Genomic DNA, 16,390 nt, shown 5'->3' with positions numbered 1-16,390 from the left:
CCTAAAATCCCTTGATAATCTTCAATTATCAGCTGCTGATTTCAGTCCCTTGAGCCTTCAATCTCTGGCACGGATCCCAAGGTGGCTGCTAAACCCTAATTCCTGCTGTAAATTAGGGTTTACTGCAGAAATTACAGATCAGCCCACCAAAAATGTCTGAGATCTCCTCCGAATGGCTAAGAATTGCTGAGAATGCCTGAGCATAGGCTGAAGGAGATAAGAGAATGCTGTAGAGAGAGAGAATTCTGAGATTTGTCGCGAAGGACTGATCAAAATCAGCTGCTGCCCTGCTGTACCAGCCCCAAACGGATGCACCACCAACAATAGGAGCATCAGAAACTGTGATCTTCAAGAGAAAGTGCATCAGGGGCAATTGCCAGCTTCCCAAGGTCAAGAATATGCAATCTCCATCACCAAAATGGTCTCCAATGGCTGGGAAATGGCCCAAAAGCTGGCAGCAATAGTCCAACACCTCTTCCCAACAGCTCCATAAAGAAAAAACGAGATTTCCCTCTCTCTTCAGCCCTATTTAGCCTTTCCCCCACTTGCATGGGAAAGTTTTGCCAAGTGGCAGCTTTCTTAATCCATTTTCAGCAATTTCCAGCCATTTATTTAATTTTCAGAATTAATTAATTCTGAAAATTAATTCAACCCTTAATCCATGCCCAAAAATTTGACCTTGCCCATCCAAAAATTAATTGGCTGAGCCATTTGCAACCCAAAGTGGTCCCATGCATTAATTGACCCTTGGACAAGCATTAATCCATTTATTAATGCCTAGTCCCTAGTGTCACCACTGACACTTAATGGACAATTAATGGTCCTAGGGACAAACTAACACCAAAATTCACCTAGAATCTAACAAGTGTAACTTGTTACAACTTTTGCCTTTGACACCCATCTTTTTCACAGGGTCCTTCGGCCTTCAACTGTGAGAAAGTAGCTTGCACCTCACATGTGCAACACATGTGTATCTTATAATTGCACATTTGACTAATCCTTTAATCAAATGTCGATTAAACATAAGCAAAGCATCAAATTTTCACGTCCTCGTGACAGACCACCCTCTTGAAATCCTTGAAATTGTCCTCGATTGCACTGTAATATGTCAAAGTAAACAATACTGCATTGGAATTTCCACAAGGCATCATAGTCAATACAACATTGGCCACTGCTGGCTAACTATCTCATATGCCCACCATTTGCTGAAAATTTCCAGCCAGCATAAACATAGCATAAAGCTCAACAATAGTTCAGAACTGTTGCTAGAAACTCATCGGATGCACCCCAAACTCTTGTTTCTCAACAGTGCTAACTACACAACCATAGTAAAGCATAAACCGAGCCGAAACCATGGCTGAATTGTCAATGGCATTCAATACACATGCTGTTGTCCATAGAACCAGCTGAATACCACTGAAACTAATGATCATACACTGAAAACCAGCACTCGGTAATCAGTCTCTCATGATCATAACTGATGCAAATGTACAGTTTCAGAGCTGCAGTGAAAACCATACCCATCTGCATACATACCACAGTGACTAGTACACTGAATAGTGACCTCATGGCAGACATACTGTCAGCACAGTACCTTGGATGCATGCTGAATACATCCGAGATCCACTATACACGAGAGCAATCCATTCCTGGAGGAGTGGAAGTGCTACCTCCCCTTTGAGTATCAGGTAGTACTCTGGACCCTTGCCCTGCTAGACCTGAAAGAGTCCGATCCAAAGTCGGCTCTAACTGAAAGGCATCAAGGTAAAGCTGCAACAACTGAGGATGGTCTGCCAAGTCATCCTCTTCCATCCATTTAGCATCCATTGGTGAACAATTATGAAACTTCGCCCAATAGCCTATGGAAGCTTTACCTTTGACCTTTTCTCTTTATGTGCCAAAATCTGCTCGGATACCAATATCTCATTCAGCTCCTCTACATTGGACTGAATTTCAGCAAATACATCCTTAGGCACATCAGTATAAAAAGGCCTCACAAGCTCACATGAAAGGCATATTGTATCCGCTAGTGTAGAGGCAATTTCCATGATAGCCAGCATTAAACGGAGCATTTGCATGGCCAGCACTTATTCCTTGAGCCCCAAAAGCACGACGGGGTACCGATGCTTGCCCATATGCCTGATTTTGCACACCAAGCATCATACCGATGCCGCCATACATCGGATTATGCATTCCATGAGCCATACCCGAGTACATTGGGCTATGCAAGCCATGCATTGGTTGCTGAAAGTTATGGGGAGGTGTGCCATACATTCCCACATTCGGTCGCTCACCCGCCATAGCATGAAAAATTGTGCTACCACCAAAGTAGTAAGCTTGCTGCCCTAAATTCTCATGCAAACCTTGCTGTCCAAAAACCATAGGATTAGCATTTGCATCATGAACTTGCATATGCATTTCTTGCCCAACTGGCACCAACTGCTTTTGACCATGAGCATCTTTAGGAGCATCTTGAGAAGGCCTTGGTTTGTTCTTCAGTGCATCTTGCTGTCCCGAAGTTCTAGAAGAGGATTTTCTCTTCTTGCCCTTGTTGTCCTTCGTAGGAGTGTTCAAAAACCGAGTAAACTGAGGATCTTTTGCCAATTCAGCAAAGATATTGGCTGCTGCCCTCATTCAATTCTTGAATACATCATCAAATTCCATTTCCCATTGCTGATCATCATCATCTTTCTGCATTGAGGATCCAACATCTTGGCCTTCAACCACATTTTTTAGCATGCTGTCCATGATTCGTGCCTTGTCCAAGATCAGGCATTGTATTTCCTTCTTTCACATGTGAATGTGCATCATGAGAGGCATCATTACTGCTTGATTGCATCCCATTGTACGAAAGCTGTAATTTCTCAGCTGAGCACAAAGATCAACACTAGCACAAAGCTTTGGCTTGCAATAAGGTGCCTCGGGCCCACCAAATCAAGAGATTTAATGTATCCCGGCAATGGAACCATGAAACCAACCTTCCTTCTTGGAATGGGTGGTAATAACCTGATTTAAGAGTTAATTACAGCAATAAATAAATGCACATAAAATGAAATACACACTTTACCATAACATTCTTGGATAGTAGACACCCTATTGGCCCCAAAATTGGCGCCCCTAGCGGTATTTCTTTAGCTTTCATTCAATTGGAAGGAGTACAACTTGAGATTCTTCAATCTCCTCCTGCTAACCAATTGCTCTTGCTGTCATAAATGACCAGCAAGCCTTCTGGGTCATTTGCCCCTTGATTCACCCAGGACTTCTTCTCCAATTTGACCCTTGGCTGGCCAAATGCTGCCCCAAATCAATTTGGGATGGGCTGGCTCCTGAGATCCCTTGATAATCTTCAATTATCAGCTGCTGATTTCAGTCCCTTGAACCTTCAATCTCTGGCATGGATCCCAAGGTGGCTGCTAACCCTAATTCCTGCTGTAAATTAGGGTTTACCGCAGAAATTACAGATCAGCCCACCAAAAATGTCTGAGATCTCCTCCGAATGGCTAAGAATTGCTGAGAATGCCTGAGCATAGGCTAAAGGAGATGAAAGAATGCTGTAGAGAGAGAGAATCCTGAGATTTGTCACGAAGGACTGATCAAAATCAGCTGCTGCTGCCCTGCTGTACCAGCCCCAAACGGATGCACCACCAACAATAGAAGCATCAAAGACTATGATCTTCAAGAGAAAGTGCATCAGGGGCAATTGCCAGCTTCCCAAGGTCAAGAATATGCAATCTCCATCACCAAAATGGTCTCCAATGGTTGGGAAATGGCCCCAAAAGCTGGCAGCAACAGTCCAACACCTCTTCCCAACAACTCCATAAAGAAAAAACGAGATTTTCCTCTCTCTTCAGCCCTATTTAGCCTTTCCCCCACTTGCATGGGAAAGTTTTGCCAAGTGGCAGCTTTCTTAATCCATTTTCAGCAATTTCCAGCCATTTATTTAATTTTCAGAATTAATTAATTCTGAAAATTAATTCAGCCCTTAATCCATGCCCAAAAATTTGACCTTGCCCATCCAAAAATTAATTGGCTGAGCCATTTGCAACCCAAAGTGGTCCCATGCATTAATTGACCCTTGGACAAGCATTAATCCATTAATTCATGCCTAGTCCCTAGTGTCACCACTGACACTTAATGGCCAATTAATGGTCCTAGGGACAAACTGACACCAAAATTCACCTAGAATCTAACAAGTGTAACTTGTTACAACTTTTGCCTTTGACACCCATCTTTTTCACAGGGTCCTTCGGCCTTCAACTGTGAGAAAGTAGCTTGCACCTCACATGTGCATCTTTTAATTGCACATTTGACTAATCCTTTAATCAAATGTCAATTAAACATAAGCAAAGCATCAAATTTTCATGTCCTCGTGACACCTCACCCTTCAACAGTAGTCTCCCTACTCCAAGCAACACCTCCTCATTCTGCATTTGCAGACTCAGAGGCTTCTTCCATAGTCTTCATGCACTCCAAGGCTTCCTTTATGCTACGGCACCCTTGTATCAGATTCACTTCATCAGCATGATTCATCTTTCATCATCTTCTGTGTTTCTTTTCTCTCTAAGTGTTTGCCGTACACACTGTGTTTTCCCTCGCAAACCCTACTGTCTCTCTGGTCATTTAGTCATTTTGACAAGTAGTTGCAACTTTACCTAGATGGTTTTTGGTTAGAGACAACTTTAATTCAAGGTCAATCAGGTTCAACAGAGCAAGGGTCCAAAGCATTGCCTCATGCTCAAGGGGGAGGTAGCACTTCCAATCTACCAGTTGTGGATAGCTCTTGTATGTAGTGAATCTTGGATGTATTCAACATGCAACTAAGGTATTGTGCTAACAATCTACCATGAGGTCACTACTCAGTGCACTAGTCACTATGCAATGTATACAGATGAATATGAGTTTCACCCGAACATTTAAACTGTACTTTTGCATCAATTTGGCATAAGTTTCTACCTCAGTTCTGAGACAAAATTTTAATCAAATTCGGCTCAGTTTTTTATTAGTTGGAGAACCGTTTATGATCACTTTTGGGATCAGTTTTTGCAATCAGTTTGTGATCAGTTTGGGGTCACATTTGCAACAGTTTGTAATCAGTTCCCAAATCAGCAAGTGATCAGTTTATATCAGATTGTGCCCATTTTTCAATGGTTTACAACCGGTTCCATGGGCAATGAGGGGCGCGGAAGGAAGCACTCAGGTAGTATGCGCGTTAATCGAGGTGTGTTCAGCTGTGTAGTGCAATGAGAGAGTGACGAGTCGAGAGATGGGTGTGTACCAGTGTGGTATACACAAAGAATAAAATAATGTATTTATACTTAGGGTAAGGTAAACTTACACCTGCAAGGGTGTGTTCACATGTGTAAATAAATATATACACAGGAGTAGTGTAAGGGCCTTTACACCCAACAACCTCCCACTTAAAGGTCCTAAGTGAACCTTTAACTAGCTCCCACTAGCCGAATGCAATGCTCATGTTTAGCCTTTGTAAGACTTTTAGTGAGAACATCAGCAAGGTTACCTTGTGTTTTGATCTTAGTCAGTGTGACTAGACCATCGTCGAAAATCTATCTGATAAAGTACTACCGCACATCAATGTGTTTGGTACGTGCATGAAACATGGCATTCGTAGTCATGGCATTCTTAGAGCACTCTGGCTATCACATCCAAGTGCAAGTGTTTTGGGAGGCAGCGCAAAATCCTTGACCAAACGACCAAGCCAAACAGCTTCTTTTGAAGCTTCAGTGTAGCTGAAATATATTCAAACTCACTGGTAGAAAGTGCTACTATCTTTTGTAATCTAGAGCACTAAGAAATTGCCCCACCAATCAAGGTAAATATGTACCCATTGGTAGACTTGTGAGTATCCAAGTCACCTACCATGTCTGCATCACAATATCCCTGCAGATCTAATGTACCCTTTCCATAGCAAATACATTTTCTTTGTGTGTCCTTAAGGTACCAGAAGATGCATTTCACTGCCTCCCAACGTGCTTCAGGATTTGACATAAACCTGCTCAGAACTCCCATTACATGAGCAATGTTAGGTCTGGTGGCAACTATAGCATACATGAGTGACCCACAAGCTGAAGCATAAGAAACACCCTTCGTAGAATTGGCTGCCTTATCATCTTTTGGGCAATCTACTTTGCTAAGCTTAAGGTATGGTGGTAAAGGAACTCCAAGTGGCTTAGCATCTGCCATAGAACAACAATCAAATACTTTGCTGATGTACTTTTCTTGTGAAAGAAATAAGAGCTTTTGCTCTCTATCTCTTGTCACACGCATGCCCAAAATGCATTCAGCTGGACCCAAGTCCTTCATGGAAAAGGCTGAATTCAACTGTCTTTTCAGTGCATTAACTTGGCTTTTATTCTTACCAGCAATAAGCATATCATCCACATAAAGTACAAGTATTATAAGCCTTCCATCATCAACCTTCTTTATATATAAGCAATGATCTGCATTGCTTCTTTTAAACCCATGTGAGAGCATGAGAACATCAATTTTTTTATGCCACTGTCTAGGAGCCTATTTCAAACCATACAAACTTCTCTTGAGCCTACACACCAACTACTCCTTTCCTGGCATAACAAAGCCTTCTGGCTGTTTCATGTGCTCTTCTTCTAAATCACCGTGCAGGAATACAGTTTTAACATCCATTTGATCAAGTTCAAGATTCATAGATGCTACGATAGCAAACAATATCCGAAGAGTGGTCATTTTGACAACAGGTGAAAAGACTTCCTGAAAGTCAATCCCCTCTTTCTATGTACAGCCCTTAGCCACAAGCCTGGCTTTGTATTTGGGTTTGCCATCCACACACTTGATTTTATAGACCCATTTGTTAGGAATAGCTTTCCTATCTTTGGGCAATGGAATCAAATCCCAAGTATCATTCTAATACAATGACTTCATTTCTTCCTACATAGCTAGCTCCCACTTTTTCTTTAACTCGCATGATAATGCCTCTTTATATGTGAGGGGCTCACCCTTATCTGTGAGTGAAATGCAGTCCAAAGAGGGATCAAACTGTTAGCAGATTAGTCAGCTCAGTTGTGAGTCTGTGCTGTAAAGGCTGTGGCATTTCATTTAGCATTTTATATAGTATTTATCTAGCATTTTCTGGCACCCTTTTTAGGGCTAGGGAGCATTTAATGCTAGCCGACTACATTTATTGCTCCCCCCATTTTATGCCTATTTATTGTTGGGCTCCTCCTCCTCTAGGTGTACTTCCGCCATCACACGTGGATTCTGTCAAAAGTGGAGCAGCGGTGGAATCATAAACATGTGCTGAAATAAACTGCCGAAACACAAGACAAAAAGAGAAAAGAAAAGAACACGATACAGATGAGAACTCAAATGTATGCACGGGAAATGGAATCCATATATCTGAACACGAGACAGTCGCATACAACAGTGAGTCACTGGCTGCGTGGGCACTGGCACTGGCTCCTCTCTCCACAGAGTCTGCAGATGGTGAAGATGAAGTGACTGACTAAGGAGGAGCCACTGAGTATAAATAGGCTGAAAAAGTGGGGAGCAATAATGCTGGTCGGACAGCATTAAAGCTGGCCGACTGGTGCATAAAATGCTCCACTGGCATAAAATGCCACACTAGAAAAATACCTAAAATACCTAATAAAAATGCCCAGCCCAGATCAAGCTCAGACTCACACATGAGCTGACAAATACTCTGCTAACACCCTCTCTCAGATCATGAGTGATCTGATACAATACAATAGTACAATGAAAAGGGATCAGAAACTATATAACATAGAACCACCAAGTAGAACCATGGATACCCAAGGAGTGGGTGATCAAGCCACCACCAAGGTGCCTCGGAGAGAACCTGATGTCGATGTCGATCGTACCAAACACCTGAAAATAGAAAAGATCATAGCATGTCTCTGTGTCCATCACCAATGTCTCGCAGTAGCATACAAGAGCATCCTGTCAAAAATGCCTCTGAACATATGTGACCATGGAGTCCCCGCCTTTGGCCAGACCGCCAAAGTGTCCCCTCATGTGAGCTCTAGACAAAAGCCTCCCGCTCTCTGTCAGATAACCAGCTCAGCATGAACCTGGATGTCAATCCCAGCTCCAGGATTTGATTCCGCCAGACTGAAGTCGATGCGTCAAGGACGTCCCTCTTTGGAACCTGTGCACCTGTATAAAAATATAGATGAGGCGCGGCTGCCCCATCTGAACACCCGCTCACACTCCCTCTCTGGCACAAGAGAGTCGTGAGGGATGACCTCATCACCACCACTAGAAAGCAGCCGAGGAAGGGGCCACCAAGCCCTTCCCGCGATCCGAAGAAGAGGATCCCTTCCGCGCCTTGGACTTCACCTTGGTCGGAGGATCGGAGTCGGAGTCTGATGAAGGAGAGGACTCATCGGTAGAGTCAGCATCCCGCTTCGTCTTCTGCTCCTTCTTCTTGGAAGCCGCTAACTTCTTGCAGTCCTTCCGCAAATGTCCCTTCTTGCCACAGTGGTAACACTGGGCCTTCGACTTCTTCTTCCTGTCACCCCTCTCTGAAGCTACATAAGCCTCACCTCCATAATGTGCTGGAAGCCGCCCCTGTAATCTCAAGGATGTCTCATGCAACTTAGCATCAAGGGAAGTGCACGGAGGAGCCATATGGAGAGGATAAGAAGAGAAGTAGAGAAGAGATGGAATTTAGAGAGGAAACACAGCCAAAACACAAGCACAGACTACAGAAAAAGAGAGTTCACATGCAATATAACCCAAAATCTGATCAATAGAAGACAAAATCTGCTGCAGAAAGTCAAAAAATTAGTCAAAAACTGCCAAAAACAGAGAAAACGGCCTGAAGGAACAGCCACCCAGCCACGAGAGATGCTAAATCAGCAAAACGCAGGCTGTAAACTGGAGAAAACAGGTAGTAAACTGTCGCTAGCAGCTGTAGATGAAAAACGCAGGCAGCAGAGGGTGCGTAGGCAGCAGAGGGTGCGGAGGCAGCAGGCGATGGCAAAACTGCAAAAAACGCAGGCTGAAAACAGCCCCAAAACAGGGCGCCTGGCTGCAACAGCAGTCGTTTGATCAGCAGGGGTACAAAACAGTCCTGAAATCAGCAAGAAAACACAGCAGAAACACAAATCCTGAAAACTGATACCATGTCAAAAGTGGAGCAGCGGTGGAATCATAAACATGTGCTGAAATAAACTGCCGAAACACAAGACAAAAAGAGAAAAGAAAAGAACACGATACAGATGAGAACTCAGATGTATGCACGGGAAATGGAATCCATATATCTGAACACGAGACAGTCGCATACAACAGTGAGTCACTGGCTGCGTGGTCACTGGCACTGGCTCCTCTCTCCACAGAGTCTGCAAATGGTGAAGATGAAGTGACTGACTAAGGAGGAGCCACTGAGTATAAATAGGCTGAAAAAGTGGGGAGCAATAATGCTGGTCGGACAGCATTAAAGCTGGCCGACTGGTGCATAAAATGCTCCACTGGCATAAAATGCCACACCAGAAAAATACCTAAAATACCTAATAAAAATGCCCAGCCCAGATCAAGCTCAGACTCACACATGAGCTGACAAATACTCTGCTAACAGATTCTTCAGGAGAGAGGAGCCGATGCCGAGGTGCCCACACAGCCAGTGACTCACTATTGTATGTTGTTGTCTCGTATTCGATATGGATTCCGTTTCCCGAGCATTCATCTGAGTTCTGATCTGTATCTGTGTTCATTCTTTCTTTCTCATCTTGTGTTTCAGCAGTTTATTTCAGCATGTTGTTTATGCTTCCATTGCTGCACCACTTCTAACATGGTATCAGATTTCAAGTTGTGCACACCTTGTGCTGTGTTTTATTGTTGATTTTAGGACTGATTTTGTTAGCCTGCTCTTCTTCAGTCTCAGTCTGTCATCTCCTGGTTGTGAGCTCCTATCAGAGTCTGACAGGAGACAGAGGAGCTCTGTCAGTGCATTTTTGTGGCTGCCCTAGTCAGCATGCAGCCCTGGGTTTGTTACAGCCCAAACTGGGCTGTTTTGGTCCAGACTGCCCATTTTCTGGGCAGTCGGCCAGATCTGGCCAAAGTCGGCCAGATCTGGCTGGTCGGCCAAATCTGGCCAGGTCGGCCAGTTTGGCTGGTCGGCCAGTTTGCTGGCCTGGGGGCTATTTATATCAGCCCCCCCAGTCAGTCCAGCATTGTGCTCTGCAGGTACAGCACTGCTCCCTCCGTCTCTGTCTCCGGCATTGGTGCTGCCACTGCTTCCAGTCTGTCCCGGTTCCCTCACTGACGCTCCGGGCTGCGTGCAGGGACTGTTCTGTCCATTCCAGTGTATTCAACATTCATCTCAGTCAGTGCAGACTTTCTTCCTTCATTCTCTGCTTTCTCTCTCCTCTCCTCTGTGTTCGTGTTCTTCTTCCGTTGCGCACTCTCACATGGTATCATCGCCTGATTGAGAGCACGGAGGACATACCTTCAGGAGAGAAATACCTTCCTGCTGCTGCCAACAGATCTACAACAGCCAGGCGACTGCTTCAGGAGGCTGTACAGCCTGTGTTTGCTGCCCACGCTGACTGCAGAGGCTGCCACGTCATCCAGCGACGCAGCAACCCTGCGTTTTCCACCAGGCTGCCTCTCCTACTGCTGGGCGACCTCCCTACAGGCAGCGTTTTGCTGTCCTGCAGGTCGCTTCCACCCCAGGCGGCACTTTTCCTGCTGGCGACCTCTGTCCGGGCTGTTCCCTGGTGCTGGTGGTCTCTTCACTGGTGTTCGACATCAGTTCTCTTTGCGTTTTGCAGATCCAGGTGTTTGTAGGCACTCTCTGCCTACGTCTTGGTGGTTGGTGACCACATTGCTAGTCCTATTTCGCCAGCGGCACAACTTTCTTTGGTATTTTGCAGATTGGAAGATGTCTTACCAGTTTTCAGGCTTTGAAGACTCAGAGGATGAGCTTCTCTCTCATCATTCCTCTGAGCGGAGGCGGGATTATCGTGAAGTTCGACATCGGGAAGACCTCCTCGCACTCGTCCTTCTTCAGTCCATGCATCTCAGAGGGTTCCATCTACAGCAAAAGTTTCTTCAGTGAAGACTGCATCAAATGTGCGGATGCCTTCCTTGATTCCCTCTATACAGGTGCCGATTCTCCCTTCCTTTCCGAAGGAAGATAAGTTGCATGGTTCCAACTACTCCCTATGGTCATGCAAGGTGGCTTGCATTCTTGATACCTTTGATCTTTGGGAGCTTGTTTCTTCGCCCATCGACCGACCCCCCGTGGATTCGTCCGATGGCACCTCTATGGACCGTGCAACCTTATGGGATAGGCTCAACTCTCGAGCCCGTTCCTTTCTTTTTATGAGTCTACATGATTTTGTTCTTGTACATGTTCACAGGTTAAAGACCGCGGCGGAAGTATGGACAAAGCTTGCGTCTTTGTATCAGCACAAGACATTTGCCCACAAGATTTCCCTGGAGAAGAAGTTGCGGATGCTCAGTCTTGATGGTTCTTCTTCCATGAAGGAGCACATCACGAAGATGGAGGATATGCGAGGCGAGCTAGCCTCTCTTGGTTGTCTGATATCGTCTAAGGATATGGCGATGATTCTGTTGACTCAGCTGCCATCACCCCGCTATGATGTCTTCTACACCAGCCTCATCACTTCGAGGACCCGTGAGACACTCCTATGGGAGGAGCTTTCCCCGCTTGTCTTGGAGCATGACGAGCGACTCAAAGAGGTGGGAGCCAGTGGCTCCACCAAGGCATTTACGGCCGGCACAAGTGGCGGCAAGAAGAAGAAACAAAAGAAGGAGAAGGCTAAGGACAAGAAGGAGGAGGACAAGAAGGATGCGAAGGAGAAGAAGCCCAAGTGTCCCCATTGTGGGAAGGGCACTCATCCCGAGGAGAAGTGTTGGCAGAAGTATCCCCATTTGAAGCCTAAGGAGAAGGACTCGAAGGCGGCCCCAGCCACAACAGAATCTGCGTTTGTGCATCTCTTTGTTGAGGAAGACACTGCCCTAGCTTCTTCCACACAGGAGAAGCCTTGGCTCGTCGACAGTGGAGCATCTTCACATATGACCTTCCGTCAGGATTGGCTTCAGGATCTTTGTTCCAGAGGGGGTACAGTCACCATTGGTGACAATTCTACAGTTCCTGTTCGAGGCGTGGGGACTTTACCTATGTTTTCTGACAGGCGGTCTTCCTCCGCCAAAGTTCTCTATGTCCCTGATTTGGGTTTTAACCTACTATCTGTGCATGGCCTTACTCAGTTAGGTACCCAAGTCATTTTTACTCAGGATGCAGTCACAGTGGAGGATGCTTCTACAGGTGATGCTCTTTGGATAGGTACACAGGAGGGTGGGCTTTATACGCTCAAAGACTTGGCTGCGCGGACTTCCCATGAGCTTGGGCTGCTTTGGCATGCTCGGTATGGTCATTTGAACCTCGATTCTCTTCGCCGGGCTTCTAGGAGGAAGATGGTGGAGGGACTTCCAGATTTCCCTCCTCTTCACACTTTGTGCCCTAGCTGCTTGAGGGGCAAGCAGCACCGGCAGCCTCACCCGCAGGTTGCTTCTAGGCGGGCTACTTCTCCGCTTGAGTTGGTTCATACCGACCTTTGCGGACCTATGGGCACGGCCTCCCTTGGGAAGGCCAAGTATTTGATGCTGATTGTGGATGACTTTAGTCGTTATGTGTGGCCTTATTTCTTGGAGTACAAGAGCGAGGCATACTCCCGTTTCTGTGAGTGGCAGGTGTTTGTGGAGACCCAAACAACTTCCAAGGTTCGTGGTGTTCCAGCTGATCACGGTGGCGAGTTCACTTCTCACCTTTTCTCTCAGTTTTGCAGGGATCATGGTATTCGGGTGGAGTATTCCCATCCGAACACACCATCAAAGAATGGTGTGGTGGAGCGTGCGAATCGGACCATGATTGAGATGGCCCGATCTATGCTGGAGCATAAGAGTCTTCCTCATTTCCTTTGGGGTGAGGCGGTGGCTACAACGGTGCATATACGCAACCGCTCTCCGACTTCGGCATTACAGGACATGACTCCGTATGAGGCTTTCTTTGGAAAGAAGCCTTCCGTGTCCCATTTTCGCATCTTTGGGTGCGATGCTTTTGTCCATGTGGACAAGAAGAAGAGGAAGACGAAGTTCGACTCTAAGTCGCGAAAGCTTATCTTCGTTGGTTATAGTACGAGCTCGACGGGATATCGGCTCTCTGACCCGACGATGCGGACGGTTGAGGTGAGCAGGGATGTGATCTTTAATGAGGCTTCGGCCTCTGAGGATCCGATTGATGGCTCTATTACAGATGTTTCTTCATCATCGACGGACCCACTCCCACCTTCTCTCCCTTCATTTCCTTCCAGGATGCCCCTTAGCACCCCCCCTATTCCTCCTCCTTCGGCTTCCCTTTCCCCTTTGGTGGATGTGCCTTCGTCTACTATGAGCTCTTCTACCGCCACTTCGGGATCTTCACAGGATATACAGCCTTCTTCAGATGCGGAGGATCTACCTTCACTCGGTGAGGGGGAGTCCCTCTCCAATTTGGGTGCTTTACAGGTTCCAGAGGCCCCCCGGTCTCCCTCACAGTCGCAGGAGTCTCTCAAGATTCCTTTATGGTATCGCCGGCTCATGCAGGATTCAGGTGTTACTCACTTTCCTGCTTCTTCTACAAGTCCCCGTCGCTCAGCTCGTTTACAGGCCCAGCGGGACAGTTCACTATGTGTGAACTATGCTCTTATGTCACAGATTCTTCAGGATTCCGAGCCTTCCACTGTGGAGGAGGCTCTTGCACAGGATATTTGGAGACAGGCTATGCAGGCCGAGCTCGATTCCATCGAGCGAAACCATACGTGGGAGCTTGTTCCGCGTCCCGCGAAATGGAAGGTGATTGGTGTGAAATGGGTCTTTAAGACCAAATATCTTGCAGATGGCTCCTTGGACAAGCATAAGGCTAGGCTTGTTGCCAAGGGTTTTGCACAGCGTGCAGGGTTGGACTATTTTGAGACTTTTGCTCCTTTAGCTAGGATGTCCACCATCCGAGTTCTTTTGGCTCTTGCTGCTCACCACCGTTGGCCTGTCTATCAGATGGACGTCAAGTCTGCTTTTTCTGAATGGCGTTCTTGAGGAGGAGATTTATGTTTCACAGCCTCCTGGTTTTCTTGTGCAGGGGAAGAAGGATCATGTCTACAGGCTGCGGAAGGCTCTTTATGCCCTAAAGCAGGCTCCTCGTGCTTGGTACCAACGGATTGACCACTTCTTTCTACAGAGTGGCTTTGCGCGCTCCGCTTATGATCCCAACCTCTACTTACGGGTTGTGGATTCTCCTTCGGTGTTCCTTATCTTGTATGTGGATGATCTTATCATTACAGGGAGCGACACTCAGCAGGTGGAGCATACACGGTCCATTCTTCAGCAGGAGTTTGACATGGCCGATCTAGGGATCCTTCACTTCTTTCTAGGTCTGGAGATCTATCAGATGGCACAGGCATTTTTATCTCGCAGCACAGGTACATCTCCGAGCTTCTTTCGGAGTTTGATATGGCTGAGTGTCGGCCTACCTCATGCCCCATGGACCCTGAGTCCAAGCTTTTGACAGCTGGAGTTCCTCTTACCGATCCCACCCGTTACAGGTGCCTTGTCGGCTCTCTTATCTGGCTGCTTCACACTCGGCCGGATATCTCTTTTGTGGTGGCTTTATTGTCTTCTTTTATGCAGACTCCTACCCAGGATCACTGGCAGGCGGCCTTGCGGGTTCTTCGCTATTTGCAAGGGACTCGATCCTTTGGGATCCTGTATGGAGATGGGATTACCCTTTCTGGATGAAGTGATTCCGATTGGGCAGGTGATGTGGATTCGAGACGATCCACTACCGGTTATGCTTTCACCCTTGGATCTGGTGCTGTCTCTTGGAGCAACAAGAAGCAGCCTACTGTGGCACTTTCTTCTACAGAGGCCGAGTATCGGGCCCTATGTTCGACCGTTATGGAGGCAGTTTGGCTCCGTCGCTTACTCGCGGAGATTGGCTTTTCCCAGACCGGACCTACGGAGCTGCGCGTGGATAACCAAAGTGCTCTTGGTCTGGCAAAGAACCCGGTGTTTCATGCTCGCACGAAGCACATTGAGGTTCAGTATCACTATGTTCGAGAGCGGATCGTGGATTCGGAGCTGGTGGTGGTCTATTGTCCTACGGCGGCCAATGCAGCTGATCTCTTTACGAAGCCCTTGCCTCAGGCTTCTTTGCTGCATCACATGCGGTTCTTGGGTCTTCAGACTCTCCCAAGAGTTGAGAGGGGGTGTTAGCCTGCTCTTCTTCAGTCTCAGTCTGTCATCTCCTGGTTGTGAGCTCCTGTCAGAGTCTGACAGGAGACAGAGGAGCTCTGTCAGTGCATTTTTGTGGCTGCCCTAGTCAGCATGCAGCCCTGGGTTTGTTACAGCCCAAACTGGGCTGTTTTTGTCCAGACTGCCCATTTTCTGGGCAGTCGGCCAGATCTGGCCAAAGTCGGCCAGATGTGGCTGGTCGGCCAAATCTGGCCAGGTCGGCCAGTTTGGCTGGTCGGCCAGTTTGTTGGCCTGGGGGCTATTTATATCAGCCCCCCCAGTCAGTCCAGCATTGTGCTCTGCAGGTACAGCACTGCTCCCTCCGTCTCCGTCTCCGTCTCCGGCATTGGTGCTGCCACTGCTTCCAGTCTGTCCTGGTTCCCTCACTGACGCTCTGGGCTGCGTGCAGGGACTGTTCTGTCCATTCCAGTGTATTCAGCATTCATCTCAGTCAGTGCAGACTTTCTTCCTTCATTCTCTGCTTTCTCTCTCCTCTCCTCTGTGTTCGTGTTCTTCTTCCGTTGCGCACTCTCACAGATTTAACCCTCTGCTGCCTTGGTGACTGCTGTCAACCTGATTGCGACCAGTTTTGGGCTTCCATACTCTACGTTTTGATCAGCATTTGCATCAGCTGCTTGTCCAACACCCCCTGCTTCCTTTTTTTTTCCTCATCAGGCTGCTGGCGACAGTTCCCTACACCTGTTCACGCAGTGTGCAGCCTGCGTTTTGCTGTATTCAATACTATTTTGGGTCTGGGCGACTGGCAAAACAGGCCGTTTTTGCTGTTTCTGGCAGTTTTGAACTGATTTTTTGACTTTGTGCAGCAGATTTTGGCTTATTTTGGTCAAATTTTGGGTTATACTATATGTGAACTCTTACTTTTTACAGTCTATAATCGTGGTTTGGCTGTGTTCCCTCTCCCAATCCCTTCTTTTCTCTACTTCTTTTCTAAATCCTCTACAAATGGCTCCTTCCTGCACATCCACCGATGACAAGCTCCATGCACTTGATTATTGCACGTGGAGTGCGGTGATGAAGGCTTGGTTTATTCAGAAGCGGTTATGGTACATGGTTAGCGGAGCTA

General features: G+C 46.8%; 1 protein-coding gene across 4 annotated transcripts in view; it reads right to left on the bottom strand.

Moving 5' to 3' along the window:
* LOC148012047 (signal recognition particle-related / SRP-like protein) overlaps positions 1-16,390 on the bottom strand; it is a 144,184-nt gene that overhangs the window by 113,094 nt on the left and 14,700 nt on the right. The gene's annotated exons all lie outside the window — the stretch shown is intronic.

This window comes from Lygodium microphyllum, chromosome 27 (genome assembly GCF_053477565.2).
Source record: "Lygodium microphyllum isolate KBCC chromosome 27, Lygodium_microphyllum_v1.1.10, whole genome shotgun sequence".
Taxonomy (NCBI): Eukaryota; Viridiplantae; Streptophyta; class Polypodiopsida; order Schizaeales; family Lygodiaceae; genus Lygodium; species Lygodium microphyllum.
This window is presented reverse-complemented; position numbering and strand designations above follow the sequence as displayed.